We start from the raw sequence: 21,856 nt of genomic DNA, 5'->3' as shown, positions 1-21,856 counted from the left end.
AGTCGTAACTAGCGGCAAAGAAGTAAACTAAAGCACAGCAGCAGTAAAGCTCAGCCACACCTGACGTGGGGACTGAGTTCAGGCATTTTGCTAAGCCGCAGCATGACATGAACAAGCCGACTCAAGCGTCAGGTGTGCAGGCTCCCTGCTTCTCCTTCTGTGACCTGCAGATGGGAACTGGCTTGCCTTTTAATGGGAGTGCAGGGCTTTATAATTTTTATTTTTCATAGGTTATGGTGAAGGCTTGGGATCTTTTTAGTCAAGGAAACCCATTGGGACAACTCTGGGTTTTCCTGTTCTGTTCAGAATGGCAGTGGCCCAACCACCCTTGTGCACATTGGCTGAGCATTAATGGCAGAAGGGGTTGCAGCAGGAGCACATCTGTAAACACATCTGCATCTGCCAGCCACATGCCCTCCTCCTAAGGGAACCCATGTTGGCCAAGGTGTACTCTCAACTTCGCATGCCAGCTGCCCGTGGAGGGACACTTCTCTGGTTCCATCACAGCAACTCAGCTCATGAGCAATCATGTCATGAAACCTTCTCCAGTGCTAAAGCTTGAGGAACAGCCATTGCTGATGCATGAGGGGGATTGTGTGTGTGTGGGGGGTGACATTCTTGTCCCCAGAATGAAACACATTTGCTTGCTAAAAAGAAGGCACCAAGAAGACAAATGAATCTAACTGTAAGTTACAGATGCCATGGGGGAGCACATAAAGGAAAACACATGCAAACAGAGAATGGTGCTGGTTTTGGTTTTCTAATTTAAGACCACTCAGTCAGATGGTTTAAGGAATAAATTTGTTGCTGCCTGGGGAAGGAAATCTTCAAAGGCACTGAATTTCTTAGAAGGAAATATGGACCGCATAAATTGGTTTCAATATATGGGAAAGGAAGCAACAGAAACCAAACCCAATCATATGTGGAAAATATTACGTTGAGTCACTGCAGCGTGAGAGGCCAGTGGATAGTTGTTATGGCAGTTTTGCTTTCATCCCAAGTTCTAGAAAGAGAAAGCATAATCTTCTGATCCAGTCTTTCCAGGTCCTAAGCTTTCCCTGTCAGAGACCGAGAATAAAGATTCAAGGAAAGAATTGTGGAGCAAAGAATGAAGTTGAGCATGTGTGTCAATTGCAGTTGTTACACTAGTTTAGGTGCAATTCTGATCATGAATTTAATTCTTCACCTATTTACTTGTACAGTGCCATCATGCAGAATATTCAAGAATGTTCAAGATGAATGTTCAAGAAACAGGACTGTGGCCAATCATCACACATTGATAGAAATGACTGAGAGCAGTTTTCACATGGTTCCGTCCATGTTGCTGTTTCTTGGGGGGCAGTGGGGCTGGCATGGATGTGCTTGAGGGGCAGTGGGGCTGGCATGGATGTGCTTGGGGGGCCGTGGGGCTGGCATGGATGTGCTTGGGGGGCCGTGGGGCTGACATGGATGTGCTGCTATGCAGTCCAGTGAGCTGCCCCAAAAGAGAAGCCAGTTCCAGATGCTGCTGCAATTATGGAGCTAAATTGCAAATATTATTGCAAATATTATGCAAATATTATTACTGAAATAATGTATATGGGTCATCTGAAATAAGCTGCATAAATAATTATTAATATTACTTTACATACAATGGGGAGTTTTCAGGCAAGAGGTCAGGGGACATCTATTTTACATGTTTTGGCAGAAGTTCTGTCTTTAGAGGATGAGAGAAATGGCTTGTTGGAGAAGAGCATTACTTTGAACTGCAATCGCAACACAGTTCTTTGTTGCATTTCTTTAATCCCACCCTCCTACTAAGGAATTCAGGGTTTGGTCTTTTGCCAACCCCCCCCCCCCCACTGTAAGGCAGGAGGTGCTTAGAGACACTTGGTGGAATTCCAGGTAGAGCTAAGGAGGTTGCTCCACCAGGGCAGGTGTTTCTGCTTGCCAGATGCAATGATACACCCTCGCCTCCCTCTACTGTTTTGGGGGTTCTCTCAACACACATACCTGAGCTGATGGGGGGCACTGTGGGGAGGAAGCGCCATTGCACTAGTGGGACTCATTGCGCTGGCTCCGGCTAGTGCAGCCAATCCATTGAATCTGGCCCATTGACCGTGGCTGGCCCTACCAATAGGCAGAGTGAGGTGGCACCTCAGGCAGCAGGTGCTGGAGGTGAGACTGAAGCCGTTGTGCCTCTCACCTTTCCTTCTGAGCCACACACTTCTCCTTGGTTGGAGATCACTGTTGTCTCTGCTGCACAGCCTGACCTACCCTTCTAAGCCAGTCTGCTTTCTTTGCTCAGGTGCAGTGTAGCATCCTGTCCCAACCTCTTGGCTGAAGCCAGATTCAGCTGCTGGTCCACCTGGCTGAAGCAGCTGCCTTGGGTGGCAGAATCCCGTGGGGCAGGGGCTTCTGCTGAGATGTCATGAGAACTCTGTGAGATCTCAAGAGATCTTGCTGGAAGCCATCACCACACAACCCTGGTAAGTGTCTTGAACCCCGGCATAGGTAAAGGTAAAGGGACCCCTGACCATTAGGTCCAGTCGTGACCAACTCTGGGGTTGAGGCACTCATCTCTCTTTATTGGCCGAGGGAGCCGGCGTACAGCTTCCAGGTCAAGTGGCCAGCATGACTAAGCCGCTTCTGGCGAGCCAGAGCAGCGCACGGAAACGCCGTTTACCTTCCCGCCAGAGCAGTACCTATTTATGCTTTCAAACTGCTAGGTTGGCAGGAGCTGGGACTGAGCAACGGGAGCTCACCCCGTCATGGGGATTTGAACCGCTGACCTTCTGATTGGCAAGTCCTAGGCTCTGCGCCACCCGCATCCCACGAACCCCGGCATACCCAGAGGTAAATCCTGATGGTGCTCACAGCCCCAAGAGCAACACTAGAGAGGAGGCAGTCCATCCAAAGGGTCAAATATTGGTCCAGGTCCAATACAATGAGCAAGGTCCAAAGTCAATCCGCAGAGTCAGGTTCTGCCCTCTGCAGAAGATCCAGGGTTGGAACACCTGGGGTCAGCCCCAAAGTCACAGTCCAGTGAGGTCCCCAAAGCAGCCAAGTTGTGCTCCAGCAGCGGAGAAAGTCGAGCAGACACAGTGCCTCTGCCTTGTGTCTCTTTTTCTTCTGCCCAATCTTATTTGACATATCTGAGTGACCACCAACCCCTTCTTTGCTGTCCTGCCAGCTTCGGCCGGTGCGGGGGTGGCAGCACCTTCCCACCTCACCTCAGGTGGCAAAACGGGACAGGCCACCCCTGCCCCTTGGCTTCCGTACATGGAATGGGAGGGTGCCACATTGTCCACATTGTCTGCAACTAGTCCCAATAGTGACTGGCTTGAGGACACCCAGCGAGCTTCCACAGCTAGGCAGGGATTTGAACCAATGTGGTTGTGTGTGTTGGCCACCCCCAACCTTAAACAAGAACAATTATTCACTAAATCTTTTGGGGATAGAAAAAGTTACAATATAATTTAATTACATGACTGCAGACTTAGGTTAAGCATCGTGGGAAGAAAATTATTAACAATTTAGTAGTGGAAGAATTTGTAAAGGGAGATTGTGCCCCCACCTCTTGCCATAAGAAACCTTAGTCAGCCTTTGCTGGGATACTTTTTAAGTGTGGGTGGCTTGCCTAAGGGTTGGGATAAGTTTCCAGAGTTCTGTTCTAACACTTTAACCACAGACTCCAACTGCTTTAAAAATCCTTCCTTCTCCCCTGGGAATAATGGGAACTGTTGAGTCTGACAAGGAATTCCCACCATTCCTTATCAAACAGCAATTTCAGGGACTCTGTGGTCTCTGTATTAAACAGATAGAAGTTTTTAATGTAGATATACACTTATATCTCTTAACATTTAAAATTATAAAAATATACTTCTCCCACAATATGAGAACCAAGCTCCTATAGTGAATGACGTAATCTTTTAAAAACACATTTCACAGAGGAAACTTTGGAATAATTTATTTCAAGCTCTACATTAATTTGTGCCTTCTAGACTACATTTCCCTTAACAGAGAAATAGCAGCTCAGCCAGAGCAGTGCCAAGATTTCAATGGCTTCATAGGCTCTCCTTTGCTCTTATTTTTGTCCTACATCTTTCAGACACAAATTTCAGATATGCTGAAGTTGTTTTATAAAGGTGAACTTGGAATAAACCAGCTTTCTTTCAGCCTAGGTGTATATCTGGCCTGTTCAACTTCTCTTGCAAAGCTGTTTTCATTATCTGCAATGGAGGGAATCTAGGGATGGAGGGATCCATCAGTTTCTGTGTTGTGTCAGTTGGGCACGCTATGCCCAATTCTGTCCTGGTTCTACATCATTCGGCAGGGCTTTTTAAAAAAACACACACACACGCAACATTTTGCGTTGTTTTTGTATGCTTATTATATGTTTTTTGGTATCTTTTATGCATTTATTTGGTATCTTTTATACCATACCAAAATACTGGGAGAGTGTGCTTGCAATCTTCCTATTATTCTGGGAAGTGTGAATCAGATCAGCTAACTTTAAATTATGGCTGAACAAAATCCTCAAGCTTCCCGACGTGATGCTATACAATTATCTACAAATTAACATTTCCACTAATTTAAGCTATACAATGCAAACAGTATAGTCCCTTGGTTTGGTGGTTGAAACTCACAAACCATTTAGTCTGGAAAGATTCTGTCATAAACCTCATGAGACTCTCAATATGACTAATCCAGCACACTGCGGGCTAGCTCAAATTCCTTAATATTCTGAAAAACAACTTTTAGATTGTTGCATAAATCAAACCATCTGGAGCATAGTTAGAAGGACAATTCGGATGCTGCACACTAGGGAGCAGCTAGGAAACTGTGTTCAGGATCGCATCCTATGAGAAAAAGTAGAAAAGAGGGGAAAGAGATCTCAGTCCGGTGGAAATGTGCAAGGTTCTTTGGACTATAATTTCCAGGCCTGATATTTGCAAGCAAACCAGAGAACTCTCTTTCCTTTCTGCTTAAGAAGCAGCGGGACACCAGGAGAGAAGTTCCCATCTTGGATGTTTCTCTACTGGCACTAACGTGAGCATTTCATAGAGAGCAGAGATAATGGAAAGGCTTCTGTTCCTATAGGAAACATTACTTCAACCAACTTCTCTGATATGCCAGCACTGCCTTCAGCTCTTCTATTGGGAGCAGACTCCTCCATGTGCAATAAGTATGGAGGGTGAATGCGGGGTTTCAAGAACAGGCTTCTGCATATACAATATATATCCTCTGCGTGCATTATCTGTATATCCAGATTATGTATGCCCAGGGGTCATTTGCCTTTACCTCTTTACATTATCTGTAGCTTCAAAAATGTATGATAGAGTGCCTGGAAACAAAGCCTACGTACATACAGATCATATATATGTATCACTGTGCAGAAGAGCCAATCGAGGCCTGGCAGGTCACGGAAGGACAGTTCAAATGACTCCAGAGCCTCGCAGGGGCTGGTCACAAGCTGCAGGGTCACTGTTGAAGGAGCCAGATTTGGTTTCTGACTCAGAGTCTGCTGCAGGTGACCAGAGGGGCACTAAATCCAAAGTTGGCAGGCAGGAGCCCCTGGGCCAGATCCCCCACTACCTAGAACTGGGGCCCTCACTGGGGTCTCCTCCTAGACCTGAGGGGCTGAGTGCCTCCCAGCCTACATCACAGATCCAACACCACACGGACCACACCAGGCAGACCTTGTTCCATGGGCTCCTTCCCCAGACCAGAACAGCACAGTAGTGGGAGCAAACCCCACACCACCCATGCGTTTATTCACCCTGTCTGCAGAAAGCTAATGGAAATACCTTTTTAGTTTCTAGTGTCATATTCAAATAACTTTTTTCAGTTCTTTAAGGGTGTCGGCAACCATGTGGCTTAGGATGGTCTAGTAGGCATTGTGTACTTCACTCCTGAGCAAACTTAGCAGTCATGGGATAAGTAGTTAGGTCCTCTTCTAGATCAACAACTGGTTAACGATCAGGAAGCAGAGAGTAGGACTGGACCGTTCTCACAATGGAGGGATGGAACAAGTGCCCCCCCCCAGTATTTGTATTAAGATAAGTATTTTTTAATATGTTAAAGGGGATTGTAGCTTGTGGACACCCCATTGTCCATAGGACCTGTGCATAGTTGCTAAACAGTTAGATCACTTACTTTTGGTGCTTATTCTCAGGGTGTTTCAAGCATTTTTTTGCTTATTCTTAAGGTTTTTCTGCATCTTTGCACCAGCAGGTTCAGTTGAGTGTCAAGGACTGCTCAATTTCAAGGATCTATCATAAGAAAAAACATCATTTTTTTTCATTGCACAGCATAGGGGATGAGGTTGGGTGCTGAATAAAAAGGATTGGTCTTTAAAGATACGTATTTGCTTAGCCCACATCTTTGTAAAATGTTTGCATCACTCAGAAACCATGGGTGTTACTCAGATAAAAACACCAAAAGACAAGGGATCCCTTAGGGATTGTCATAGGCACTTAATTGGCATTTAATTACCTAGTGGCAATCATGTCTTCGGACCACTGGAGCTCTCATTCCAACATTTTAGGTAAAAGCTACAAATGGGTTCAAGAAAAGCTGGGAGGGGGGGAAATGAACTCAAAGAATCTTAAAATAAATCTGAACATCATAATGTTACGTTTGAAAAATTAATTCAAAATTGGGGCAAATGGAAATATAGAGTGAGATGTTAAGAAAATAAAATGATAGAGGGACCTTGTTAAGGTGGGAACCAAGCCTTATTGCAGCAACAGAAGAGAAAGCAATGGAAACACGATTTCTCTGGCCCTCTGGGCGTTTGAGATCACAGCGGCCAAAGTGAGGAATCAGCCTAGTAGTCTTTGGCCTATACATTGGGCATGTGGCAAAGGCCTGCCAAGGACAAAGCCCAGTTCCTGGAAAACATATTTATTCATGAGTAATCTCTGCAATGTCATTGGGATAACTGACATATATAAAGTCTGTCATACAATAGGCCATGGCAACTGGTTCTGTTTGAAATAAAGTAACCATAACACCAGGATTTCCACCACAAATGTTCAAAAATTGTGAATCACTCTCTCTCTGCTCTAAAGTGAGTTTCAGTTAAAATATTTTAGAATTTAAAAATATAGGGTGTACCTGAATCTACAGAGATTCTGTGGGCGCTGGCACTGGGAAGGCCATGACTCCAGCAGAGCCCCCCAGGCTCTGGGCTCCTGGGCAGCTGGGTGTGACTTTCCTCTTCCTCCTCTGGAAGACACCCCATGCCCACCAACCATATGATCAGTCCCCCTTGGATACTTCTTCCTCCTTGCTCCCCACATTCAGTCGCTTGCCATGTTGCTTTTCTCAGTGCAGAGCAACACGGCAAAACCCGACCCATTGCCCTCTCTCTCCCTGCAGCCAAAATGCTGCTCCATGCTGGACTTGAGTATATGGCAAGTTCCTTCCTTCTGCACTTCCTATTTCACACCTTAGTCTTCTCTCCAAATCTGTCCCTGCATTTTTTAATAAAAGCATCCTTTAGAAAATTAATATTTGGTGTCACAAATATAGGCATTACACATGCCATACAAACTCTAAGGCCAATGTCAGCATCAGTAAGGATAGTGTACGATGCAACACCTCTTACTATATAAACCTATGGCATATTTCTATGATACTTTAATACAAAACCTTTAATATCACTGTTGTATATTAAAGATTTGATGAAATATATACAGGCAGCAACCATTTTAGGCATGATCAATTGATGTGTGTCCACCAACGCGTGGTCCTTTTGGCCCCAGAAGTAGGCAGAAGAGGGGCAGAGTGGGGCAGAACAAGGGGAGGCACTCTTCGACACACACAGGGGCAGGAAAAGTCAAAACTCTACACTATGACCTGTCCGTCTTGGGTGGCCCTGCATGGCATAGCTCATAGCTTCTCTGAGTTATTCAAGCCCCTTCAACACGAGAAGGCAGTCCGTATAGTTAAAGCTATGGTTTTCCCAGTAGTGATGTATGGAAGTGAGAGCTGGACCATAAAGAAGGCTGATCGCCGAAGAATGGATGCTTTTGAATTATGGTGCTGGAGGAGACTCTTTAGGAGGAGGAGGAGAAGAAGAAGAAGAAAAAGAAGAAGAAGAAGAAGAAGAAGAAGAGGAGGAGGAGGAGGAGGAGGAGGAGGAGGAGGAGGAGTAGTAGTTTGGATTTGATATCCCGCCTTTCACTCCCCTTCAGGAGTCTCAAAGCGGCTAACATTCTCCTTTCCCTTCCTCCCCCACAACAAACACTCTGTGAGGTGAGTGGGGCTGAGAGACTTCAAAGAAGTGTGACTGGCCCAAGGTCACCCAGCAGCTCCATGTGGAGGAGTGGAGATGCGAACCCAGTTCCCCAGATTACAAGACTACCGTTCTTAACCACTACACCACACTGGCTCTCCCATGGACTGCAAGAAGATCAAACCTATCCATTCTGAGGGAAATCAGCCCTGAGTGCTCACTGGAAGGACAGATCCTGAAGCTGAGGCTCCAATACTCTGACCATCTCATGAGAAGAGAAGACTCCCTGGAAAAGACTCTGATGTTGGGAAACGTTGAGGGCACAAGGAGAAGGGGATGACAGAGGACGAGATGGTTGTACAGTGTTCTCAAAGCTACCAACATGAGTTTGACCAAACTGCAGGAGGCAGTGGAAGACAGGAGTGCCTGGCATGCTCTGGTGTGTGTGTGTGTGTGTGTGTGTGTGTGTGAACACACACGCGCACACACACACACACACACACACACACACACACACAGACATTTATCTCCAGCATCTCAGTATCAAATATTTGAATATTTAAATGCTTTCTTATAAAAATGTATGACTATGCAGGAATGACAAGGAAGGAAGTGGATAAATGGAATCCAAAAATCATATGCCTACTGTATATGATGTTGGATTCCATTTATTCATTTCCCCCCTTGTAATTTTATATGATTGTATCATCCCTGCTAATTTCAAATTTCCCCTCTGTTTCCATATCTAATTAATTATCTAATTAATTGCCATTATCTAATTAATTATTACTTTCTTGGAACCTGGCTCTGCTTCCAAGATTTGGCAAATGATATCCTTGCTCTAGTATTTACAGTAACTGTGTTTGAAGCTTCCTGATATTTGCCTTGCCTGGGGGGGCAGTCAGAGGGGGGGGGGCTTCAGCTGCCTTTCTCCCCATTGTTTCTTCATGGGGCTCCCCATTTCCCACCACTAGTTTCCTAGCTTGGGTTCTCACAGAGAAAACTGCTTGGGCCGAAAGGATGATGGGAGGATGAATGCAGCCAAGAGGGGGCAGAGAAGATAGGGCACTATTATTGATTAATTAATTAATTAATTTTACAACTCAGATACATCCCCATCCTGCCACACGCATGAGTGTGATTGCTTTAAAACAATTTTTTTTGTGGAACAACGCAAGGGAAAGACACACATGGTGTGAAAGCATCATTAAAACCCACTAACAAAAGAACCCGGAAACTTTGTATTTAAAAGCTAAGCAAGTCATACACTTATGGCTTGTTTAGAAAACATAGTAGTAGTAGTAGTAGTAGTAGTAGACGAGGGTTTTTTTTAAAATATAAAATAATGTTTAAAATTGGAGCTCATCTTATACACAGATAGTGCAGAGGGGGGATGGGCAATTGGTTGCAGCTGTGAGCAGAAGGTTGTCAGCGGTGATTGGGTGGGTGATTGGTGGCTGCTGTGGATTGGCTCCGCTGCATCAATTGTGCTTGCACTTGCTGGCTGCTTGTGACTATCGGGCAGACGCTTTGTGGCTTTTGTGATGTATGCGATTGGCGATTTGTCAGTCTGGTGAGTGATTTTCGCCAACCTCCCCAAAAGCTCAACAGCTCTGGGCCACCTGCCCCCATTTTCTCAAATTGGAGTCCCCAAAAATACCTCTTGAAAAAAACACCTCTTGACCTCTCTTTGGTGCCATAATGGGCTGATGGGCCCATAATTTGTTTTGACCATTGGGCCATGCAAATCTCCCTCCTCTCTCGACAAATCTATTGACTGGCTTCCCATCTGCGTCATGAATTCAGTACAGTACTTTCAAGCAGACATACTGTACAGGGAAAGTTCAGACAGGTCCATTCCCCTGAGGTTCTTACATCTAAAATATACAACAAAGAGAGGGAAGGGAGAAATTGCCTCCTCTTCCAATGGAGCCTTGCTTAAGCAGCAAGGTCTCCCTGACTTTAGGCGTGTCTCTGCAGCCTTGGCTATCCTTTGGTGCTCACTGATGGATTGCACCTGCCCTGTGCTTTGTCCTCTGGTTCAGCCAAGGTCTTTGGGTACTGGCAGGTCCCCATGGTCCTCTGGTTCTGGCTCACTCCAGATTGCTGCCCACAGCCCAGCCCCTGCAGGACAGTCGTTCTTTGATTGTTGGCTGTAGTTTGGAATGAAGACTAAGAGGAAAAGCCAAAGGCTGTGAAACAAGGAAGAAAGGCAGCAGCATGGCTGTGTCAGCAAGGCAGGAGCTCCATGCATATGGGAGAAGGATAAAAAACTGGACACCTTCAGAAAGTTAAGGGGTTTGAGGAGAGGAGGTCACTAGGGGGCATCTAATGAGGACTGAGGCATGGATAGGGCAGAACCATGGACAAGGTTGGATATGTAAGGAAAAGAGTCATAAGAGTGAACAACATGGGGGGGGTATTTATTTTGTCTTCTCCAGTAGAGTTTAGCTTGAAGCCAAAGAGATGGACATGCTGAAGCCCCACAACAGCAGCAGCTCATGTGAAGGAATCTGTGGTCACCATGTCCTCCCAGCATAGCAAGGGAGGGCAGAATAAAATTTCCCAATCTGTTTATGGTGGGGGAAATGTCCTTTGCTTAAAACTTATCTGTTCTGGGGTGACCCCCTCCAGATTATTCACCGGTGACACACCATTCCAGTAGGAAAAGAGCAGTAGCCAAAATGGGCCCAGCCAGTTATTTATAGTCCCTGGGAGTGTTGCCTGAATTCTTCAGAGAGTCATCCTTGCCATTTGGGATATGGGTGGGTAGTTCTTGAAATGCATGTAATGACGACAAGGGCACAAATGCACAGTGTTATAATTCGGGTGGGTGGGTGCCACACCTTCAAGTGTTTCCTTTGCTGCATAATGAATTAAATGTTTGACAGCACACTAGCAGGCCTCACAAAATTTGATTTCTCCGTGTTTTATAAGGAAAGCTGAAGTCCTTTTTCCACTGCCTTCGCCATAGTCTGTTGGAAAGGTTGGAAAACAGTAACAGTAACTATGTAAGGCTGCCCCACCTCTTCCTCTCTCAGAACAGGTCGATCTTGCATGTCGGAGTACACCTCAAAAAACAAACCAACACCCTTCATATAAAGTGGTTAACTGGAGCCTGGCTGACTCCACCTAGAATGTTCCAAAAAATCTGGTAGTTCATTGTGGGCAATGGTCACATTCCTGTGCGGGAGGCCAGCTCAATGTGCCAGGCCATCTCATTTGCTCCGATGTTCCTTCGTCACCAGACATTAAACTGAGCTCACAATTAATTGGGTTGTGCTGTTTCCTGGTGAAAGGCCCAGGATTCTTCAGCACTATTTTCTCCTGCCCAAGTTATAAGGTATGTGCTTATTCACCTAGTGCTCAGCAAGACCCTCCCATTCTAGCTAAAAACCTTAAAAACCAGGGGTATGTATGTGTGGACCAAAAAAACTAACAAAAAAAACCACCACTACCACCCCATCCATAACTGGGGATGAACTGTTATGTGCAAAAGGAAGCTAGGTGTCAATACTTCAAACAGCAAAACCCAATTATTATTACATTAACATTGAATGACAAACATATCGTAAAGAACTTGGCGCTAAAAATCAAAACCCAAAGTTTATTACAATAATACAATATAAATTTTGTGGTGATCACATCTGAAATCCCACCACATGCAGCATAAAAATAACACCTATACAATACCAAATAAAAAAAAAGGAAAATTGTATTTGTGGTTATTTTTAAGCAATATCACTACTTCTAATAGAGAGCTCAGTTAGTGAGTGCTGACAGGCGTGTAGTGAGGAAGCAGAGAAACATGAGGCAGGCATCCATTTCCTTGGTGAAACCCTGTGGTTTGCAGAAATACACAAAAAACACGAAAAACCCAGCAACTTATTTTAAGAACCCTCAGCCTAAGACTGGTTCTGCTTGACATAATCAGAGGAGACCAATTGAAATCAACAGGTTTAATTCATTTTTACTCACTGACTTCAATGAGTCTACTCTCAGGGCAGTTCAGTAGCTCTTGTTCAGCAGAATCAAAGGAGTGTTCACAAAGTTCAGGGAAGCCTGTTCTGGCAGCGTTGATTCGAGGCCACACTTTCTGCTGTGTGCTATAGGCCCTCTTTGGTTGCAGATAGATCTTGCTCAGATGTTTTCAGGAGACTCAGTGTTTTGCTTTGGTAGAGAAGAACACGTTTGTGATGCAGAGGTTGTGATACAGCACAGCTAGGGTAGCCTTTGTTCATGCTGCCAAGGCCAAAGTGGCCTATGCAGCTGTCCTATGTGTGATAGTCATCCCCAACTCTGGCACTGAAATCTCCCAGCAGGAAAAGGTGCTCGCAGTCTGAGACCACCCTGACAGCCTGGTCTAGTTCCTCCTAGAACTGCTCCTTCACCTGTATGTCAGTGGGAATGTAGACACTCAAGACGCTAACCGGACTGGAGGTGGTTGAGAGAAAGAGAGAAAGCAACTCTCTGGTTAGCAGTTCTATCGCAGGCAGAAGGAAGTTCCTCACTGCAAAGACTACACCACGATTACATGGTTTTTTTGGATGCCCTCCTTGCCAGAAGAAGGTGTAGTTCTTCTGTTGTAGGCTGCCATTCAAAGCGAGTCTGGTCTCCTGTGAAATGGCAATGTTGAGTGTTTTCAGCTCATGAAAGTCATTGACTTGTGGCAGGTTCGTGGACAAGCCAGCAGACATGGGCCTGGCGTTTCAGTTTGTTAGGCCAGCCTGCCGGGGGAGGGGGGGTTAATTATCTTCTTTGTTGCGTGGTCTGCTTGTCAAGTGATACTCTGAGCTCCAAGTACCCACTGAAGCAGGGGGCAGTGGTGGCTGCACAGCTTAAAACAGGCAGTAACTGACCAGTGAGACTCGATGATCTCTCCCACTGATGAAGGCAACCCATAACTCTCATGCCTTACACAGGTTGGGCTTATAACTCGTAACTGCTGCCTCCCGCATTGTTTTTGCTGCATTTGTTGTTGTTGTTTAGTCATTTAGTCGTGTCCGACTCTTCATGACCCCCTGGACCAGAGCACACCAGGCACTCCTGTCTTCCACTGCCTCCCGCAGTTTGGTCAAACTCATGCTGGTAGCTTCGAGAACACTATCCAACCATTTCGCCCTCTGCCGTCTCCTTCTCCTTGTGCCCTCCATCTTTCCCAACATCAGGGTCTTTTCCAGTTAGTCTTCTCTTCTCATGAGGTGGCCAAAGTATTGGAGCCTCAGCTTCATGATCTGTCCTTCCAGTGAACACTCAGGGCTGATTTCCTTAAGAATGGATAGGTTTGATCTTCTTGCAGTCCATGGGACTCTCAAGAGTGGCCATGATCTTAGTTTTTTTTTATGTTGAGCTTTGCTACATTTGCAGCACCAAAATGACCTCTCCAGGGCGCAAGCCTGGGCAGTGTGTATGGAGGTCCTGGGCTGCCCAGACAACACCACACACACACACACACACACACACACACACACACACACAGACACACACCGCCTTGCTGGTGTCATTAACACATCAATGAAAATCATAAGCAGGGCAAGAGATTCTCTGCCAGTCAGGGGGAGGTTACAGGAGACATGCTGTGACACAAGAAAAATATGCGCTTTAAAAAACAACAACAGTGTTCTGGAGAGGGGGCAAGCAGACAGGTTGGGAGGAGTTGCTTGGCAAGGGGTTTCTGGGAAGGAGAAGGAGGAAGCAGGAAGAACTGAAAGGCAGAACCACCTTGGCAGGCAGGGACCAAGGCATGGAGGATGCTGTGGACCAGGTGAAAATATATGCTTATAAACCATATTTCTTAAAGACACAACAGTTTCCGCTGCAGCTTGATTCCTAATGGAGACACGGAACACCCTGGAGCCTGGAACCTCCTGGAATATTTCAACCTCTCGGTGGAGATTGCAAGTGGTGTGCAACCTTCGTAACAAAATTGTTCAAATCAGTTTATGGTTGGGGTGAGCTGAAGTGAACCATTTTAAGTTAGGCAGAAGATGGTTGTGTTTGAACCTTGTACAAGAAACAAACAAAAGAGTACTGACATGTATGTATGTATGTATGTATGTTATATGTATATGTAGGTATGTAGGTATGTTATATGTGTATGTTATATGTAACATACATACATATGTATGTGTGTATGTTATGTCTGTATGTTATTACATATATGAAACATAAAGGAAAATGCCATAGCACTTAACTTTTTATATATATAAAAATGAAGCTGAAAGTAAAATTTCTCATAATAAGTAAATATGATACAGTGCTGGTTAACTCATTTGATGAAAAATAATAAAAATAAGAATTCCAGCAGGCATTTTAATTGGTTTGATTTTAGTGCTAACTGATTCTGATTTTTATACTGTATCTTTGCAAACCACTTAGAGACTATTGTAGTGAGGTAGTGTATTAATTGTTGTAAAAATGAATGAAAACATTGCTAGCACAAGACAGACTCGTGTTGAGTTTGACATTCAACTTCAAGTGGCATTCTGAGGCAGCTCTGGTCTCAAGCCTTACCAATGCCTGGAGAGGTCCACCATCCCTGGATTCCCAAACCCGTCCAGTGCTAGTTCGATTTACAAACATCACGTAAGGATACGTGGAACAGTCCCTCATCTCTCTCTCCGTTCTTCATACATACATAGGCACAGAATGTCACTAGTTTTATTGTGATGCTGCTTTCTAGTTCCCCTAAAATTCCTCAGATGCTTTGCCTCAGCAGGAATCGCCATATTGACCTTGGATTCCACTTTAGACCCTGTTGACTCTGCTTGCAGATTGGGAGTGGGTGAGATTGGATTCAGTTTACATTTGAATGTGAAACTACAAGAGTTACATTTTATAAAACAACAAAGGCCATCCTTCAAAATTCACACTTCTCCAGATTCTGGAATGCAATTCTCCAACCATTTAATTTGTCCTGAAATATTTATACTATGGTAAAGTGTACATAAATATATGTATATTAGGATAATAGAATCATCAAGTTGCAAGGAACCCCGAGGGGCCATTTAGTTCAACCGCTTGCAATGCAGGAATCTCCACTATAGCATCCCTGACAGGTGACCACCCAACCTCTGCTTAAAAACCACCAGTGAAGGAGTGCCTCCACCGCCACTGTTCTGCCCGGTCACTGAGGTCCAGCGCCGAGGACCTTCTGATGGTTCCCTGGCTGCGAGAAGCCAAGTTACAGGGAACCAGGCAGAGGGCCTTCTCGGTAGTGGCACCCGCCCTGTGGAACGCCCTCCCACCAGATGTCAAAGAGGGGAAGAACTACTTGACATTTAGACAACATCTGAAGGCAGCCCTCTTTAGGGAAGCTTTTAATGTTTAACAAACTACTGTATTTTAATACTTTGTTGGAAGCCGCCCACATTGGCTGGGGAAACCCAGCCAGATGGGCGGGGTATAAATAATATATTATTATTATTATTATTATTATTATTATTATTATTATTATTATTTACTGAATATAGCATTATAATACATTATAATAGGGATATTGTATATAAAACTTGTAAATTAGGATAAATCTGCACTGAGAGCCAGTGTGGTGTAGTGGTTAAGAGCGGCAGTCACATAATCTGGGGAACCGGGTTCGTGTCTCCGCTCCTCCACATGCAGCTGCTGGGTGACCTTGGGCCAGTCACACTTCTGTGAAGTCTCTCAGCCCCACTCACCTCACAGAGTGTTTGTTGTGGGGGAGGAAGGGAAAGGAGGTTGTTAGCCGCTTTGAGACTCCTGAAGGGGAGTGAAAGGCGGGATATCAAATCCAAACTCTTCTTCTTCCAAATCCAAAATGCTGATGAATTTTCATGAGGACCTTTTTTTAAAAAAAGCCCAGTGGGTAAAGCAAGAGATAATTAATCTCAGGCTCATGGGCCAAAAGATTCCTGTATTGGAGGGGGTTGGACTAGATGATCCTCGTGGTCCCTCCCAACTCTACAGTTCTATGATTCTATGTTGGGAAGTGAACTTAAGAATGAAAAAACGAGAAGCCAAGAGGAAGCAAAATTGGCAGATGTGTACACATACATACACAGATGGGATGGGGGAGTGGGGGGAGATTGGATGGCATCTTCTGGCCTCAGCTTGGACTCCTGCATGTTGAAAGTTCTGCTTATGGAAGGGTCTTTGTGTGTAGGCAGGCGTGAATTCTCTTTTTTTGGTGCAAATTATGGACTGTGCAATAAGATGCACATTCGGACATATTTACCTAAGCCCCTTCGATTAAAGTTGGTGCCAGCAGCTATGATTCTATGCCCACCTCAGCCTCCACATGTTAATCTATTCTTGGATGAAGCATCGCACGGGGATAATGACGTTAATGGAACAACTCCAGGTGGCTTGGAACTATCATATTTGTTTTCCCTTAAAGAAACAAAGATGATCATGATGGAGAGAGTGTCACTCCTGCCCCCACCCAAAATTCTCCGCTTGGCCTTATCTATTCTCACATACAGAACCTGGCGATTGCAGGTCCTCTTGTTCAGCCTGAGCAACAGCTGTGATAATAAAGCCACACGCAGCTGAAGACAGAGGCTAAAAGGGACCAAGGTCATAGAACTGAACTTTGCACATGAGCTGTTTTTCCAGGCTGATTTAGAGGGTTCAGATCAAAGCTATTTTGATGGATGGAGGCATTAAACTCACATTTTCTAAAGCTATTAAGAAAAGAAATGGAAAGGATCCCATTTGAAGAGAATTTGGGTTAGGCTCAGAGATCCTATAGATCATGGGTAGGCAAACTAAGGCCCGGGGGCCAGATCCGGCCCAAGTGCCTTCTCAATCCAGCCTACGGACAGTCCAGGAATCAGTGTGTTTCTACATGAGTAGAATGTGTCCTTTCATTTAAAATGCATCTCTGGGTTATTTGTGGGGCATAGGAATCCGTTCATATTCCCCCCCCAAATATAGTCTGGGCCCCCATCAGGTCTGAGGGACAGTGGACTGCCCCCCTGTTGAAAACGTTTGCTGGCCCCTACTATAGATACTCCCTGTCTCACAAGCCAGGGGCCACATCATGGGTTTTCTAAACTGCTTGAACAGGGAGCCAATGCGAGTACAAAAAGCATGCTGCACACAAACTGCGCACATGAAGCCATCACCAACCTCACAACGATGGGGCAAAGGCACGACCATGTCTCCCATTTGTGTTGCCCCTTCACATGAATAATGCTCGAAGAGTGCTAAATACTGGTTATGTTCTGAAATCCAGAAGTGTTAAAACTAGTTTTTAATGCCCGAACCAGGCACCATATTAGAGATTCCGGTATGTCTCCCAAGGAGCTTCCAGTGGTTTTCAAACTTCTTAGACGGGGCAACCTTTTCCTCTTGGATTCCCCTACTGAGGAATCCTGATGTGTTGCCAAGAATGCTGTGCTCTGCTCCGAGATGCACATCCCCCCTTTGTGCATCACCCCAGCCAGGCCAGGTGAGCTTCCCCAAGGGCCACTGTGAACTTGAGAGTTGGCTCTACATCTCTCTTCCGCAGCTGCCCATCACAGGGGGGTGCTGATATGAGTGCAAACTGTCCTACAGAGAATTGTCTACAGTTCTTATTTCTTAATACAGAATAAACTGTAAGTCTCTCTCTCCCCCCCCCCCCCGCCATTTTAATGTTGCTTGTCAACTGCCTTGGAAGGATTTGTGTCTATCCTGAAAGGTGGGATATACATAATGGTAATATAATGCTAAATAAATAAAAATCAGAGTGGAACATTATGGTTCCTCCAATGATGATGTAATGCTATGGGAAATTCTGAACACGTAGTAAGTAGCCTTCTCCGCTTTTGGCACAGGGAATTATTTCCCCACCGGACAGGATACTTACGTAAAGTGAGATCCTCACACAACATTCAGAGACTGTAAGGTAGTTTTAGTGTCTCTGTGAAAAATAGACTGTAACATACAGATTACTATTTAAAGAAATGATTAAAAATGTTACATTCTTAATGGTATTTGTAGTTATATTTGTAACCCAGATAGCAAGGGTTTTGCAGAACCATTTAGAGACAGTCCAGGTCAATTCTATTGATGTCATCTCTGGAAATCTTCTGGAGTTCATTAGAAGCAGCTAAATCTATATAGACTCCCTTCTAACAAAATATTCTGTTCAAAAGCATTTTCCATGTGTGATATTGCAGCTCTTATCTCTGAAACTGACAGAAATTGCATAGCTTGAATGCCTTCAAATCTCATGTGGATTCCTCTGAATAAAGAGCATTCCAAATTATAATGAATACTTAGAGGTGCCAAAACCCAAGACTATTGTTTGTTTGTTTATGTCCTGTCCTTCTCCTAAGAAAAGCATGCAAATGCCCAAACTTCTTCTCGTTATTCAGTGGTGTACTCTGCACATATCAGAAAGACTCCATTCTGATTACTTTCTGATTAGTATTACTTTATTTTTTCTTAAAAAACAAAACAGGCATTTATCCAGTTGGGAATCACAAGGTTCCATCTTGTCCCCTTTCTTGTTAAGGATCCATCTGAAGTTGGTAGGAGAGGACAGAGCACTGGTGGATCAGGGCACAGGCCTGTCCAGTCCGGTCTCCTTTTCCCCACAATGGCCAGCTCAATGACCTCCACGAGAAGCCCACTGGGACTGGTTGCAGTGGCCTCCTCCAGCGGCTGTTCCCCAGGGGCTGGTATTCTGAGGCATGCGGCCTGTGATCATGGAGGTAGCAGGATACGGCCATCATGACTAGTAGCTTATCCTCCAGGACGTTGACTCATCCTGTTCTAAAGGCATCTAAGTTGGCGGTCAACATCAAGCCCTGTGGAAGTGAATTCCATGGGCTGAGTGAAGAAGTGTATCCTCCTAAGAACACACAGGTCATCTGGAATATTGTCGGACATGTTGTGGTCTGATGCGACTCTATTGTGCTTTTTGGAGCCCCTCCCCACGGAACCCCCTACTCTCCAATATCCTAATTTTGGATCTCCACTGTTATGTACTGAAGTTCTCACCCTGGGCCAGCAGGGGGATACTGTAGATAGTTTTCACTCAGGTCCACATATGCAAATAAGGGATTGAAAGTGATGTTCAGTGATTGGATAGTTACAGAAAATGGTTACTGTTGCTTTGTAGTGGAGCTCTATATAAGTTCAGTTCTGTTCTGGCCTGTGAATAAACAAGAGCTGTTTGAAGAATCGCTGTGTCGTCTGCTATGTTCACCCACAACTTAACATCCACCACCCTCTGCCCTATTTTCCCCCTCCCTCCTTTCTACATGGGCTGCCAGCTTCCATCCCTAGCGCCACAGTCTCAGGGACAGGACTGCCCCTGTTTTCCTCTGAGAAATGTTATGCATCTCTGGCTGAGCATTTACAGGGCACCTGAGTCTCTGGGTAGAAATGTTTCAGCTGGCACACCATTTTTTTTTTCCTCTGGAAGGGAATGAGTTGCCCAAAACCGTGAAAGCACTAAGATATAATTCAGGCTTCTTGCAAATCGAAGTGTGGTAAACTGCCTCAGAGACACCAGTGTGGAAGGTTTAAGCTATTTTTCAATGGGAAGAACTCCTCGAGCTAAATTGCTACTGCTGTTTGCTGAGACCGTATCAAGGAACAGCTGAGTGGGCAGCACAGGGGGCATAGTTAGGTTTTCTTAATATTAATGTGGTCAATGGTGCTACTCAGAGAGGTATGTGTGTTTGTAATCTTAGCCTGCATGGCGGCACACCTGTGAGCTATCAACAATTCAGCACACCTGTGGTATGTTAGCAATTTGCCTAACTAGCAGGGGGAGTTTCCGGCTGCACTGAATGCAGTGATGTGATAGGATAATTGATTATTTTGAATACTGTATTTAAGTTGACCAAATGCTTTGTATCGTATCTTGCTAGCTTACTCTCTTATTTTGTACTCTCTGCTTGACTAGCTAATTGACTAGTGTAGTGTTAAAGAATTCGGTTAATGACTGGGGGAGGGTGTAGTGGTGAGAAGGGGTGTTTTGCAGCTGTTTGATTATTACTTAAAATAAGCAAAGATATTGGGGGCAAGTTTTTATTCCATCGTCCCAGCTGCTGCGCAAACTTGGTTGGCAAAGAAAAGTCCACCAGCCATGGCCTTCGGGAAGAGGCAGTCTGTGTTTTCTATGGCAAGCACCAGACATTAGTTTCCCTCTTGTCACCAGGTTACACAGGCTTCCTGTAGCCATGTAGAGAAATCTAGGGAAGCCGTATCATTTCACAACTCGTTTTTTTTGAGGGGGCCAAGGAAAAAAGTATTGGGTGGTTATGAAGGTTAAGCCATGAGGGTCGAAAGGCTGCAATGTCTATACTGCATTGACACATGTGGAAATCATAGAATCATAGAGTTGGAAGAGACCACAAGGGCCATCGAGTCCAACCCCCTGCCAAGCAGGAAACTCCATCAGAGCACTCCTGACATATGGTTGTCAAGCCTCTGCTTAAAGACCTCCAAAGAAGGAGACTCCACCACACTCCTTGGCAGCAAATTCCACTGTCGAACAGCTCTTACTGTCAGGAAGTTCTTCCTAATGTTTAGGTGGAATCTTCTTTCTTGTAGTTTGGATCCATTGCTCCGTGTCCGCTTCTCTGGAGCAGCAGAAAACAACCTTTCTCCCTCCTCTGTGTGACATCCTTTTATATATTTGAACATGGCTATCATATCACCCCTTAACCTCCTCTTCTCCAAGCTAAACATGCCCAGCTCCCTTAGCCGTTCCTCATAAGGCATCGTTTCCAGGCCTTTGACCATTTTGGTTGCCCTCCTCTGGACACGTTCCAGTTTGTCAGTGTCCTTCTTGAACTGTGGTGCCCAGAACTGGACACAGTACTCCAGGTGAGGTCTGACCAGAGCAGAATACAGTGGCACTATTACTTCCCTTGATCTAGATGCTATACTCCTATTGATGCAGCCCAGAATTGCATTGGCTTTTTTAGCTGCCGCGTCACACTGTTGGCTCATGTCAAGTTTGTGGTCAACCAAGACTCCTAGATCCTTTTCACATGTACTGCTCTCAAGTCAGTATAGCTGGTTTGAAATGTAACAGTATAGCTAGTTTGCTACCCTCCAAACTCCTAAAGCTTCTTCTTCTGTTATGAATATGGCTTCTCTGCTTCATAATGAGGCTAACCAACAATTTCTGGGCCATGTCGCCCCTTTAATATTGGGTTCCTGAATGGGACTTATAACCACCAATACCTACTGGGTTTACCAAATTGTTATACCCTGCAGTGCAGTTCTGTCTCTCCTGTGGTTGCTTCAGCAGAAAGCAAGTGGTGAAGTTATAGCACAACTGTACCCAAAACCTTTCATTCAGTTTCTCCTTATTAACTTGTGTGCAGTTTGGCCTGGCAGCTTCCAGTGCTCCCCTGACCCCCAGCTGCGATGCTTTAATTATGGCCTTGATCTAAAGAAACGTAATTATTTTGGTCATCTTGTGGGTTTGCTCCCTTTAATTATCATTTGGCCAAAAGATGAATGTGGTGTGTAGGGTTCTACATATACAATTACAAAGGAAGAGCCAAATGTTTTGACCTATAGTTCATCAATCATGAGTAAATGGGACAAACAGAAATTCAATACAATTTTTATGCAAACCCAGAGCTTATGTCTCTTGCAGAAAGTCAGAAGTTTATACACATCTCTACTGGCGTTTCTTTT

Source organism: Podarcis gaigeae (assembly GCF_964106915.1).
Source record: "Podarcis gaigeae genome assembly, chromosome: 1".
NCBI lineage: Eukaryota > Metazoa > Chordata > Lepidosauria > Squamata > Lacertidae > Podarcis > Podarcis gaigeae.
Note: the sequence above shows the minus strand (reverse complement) of the source record.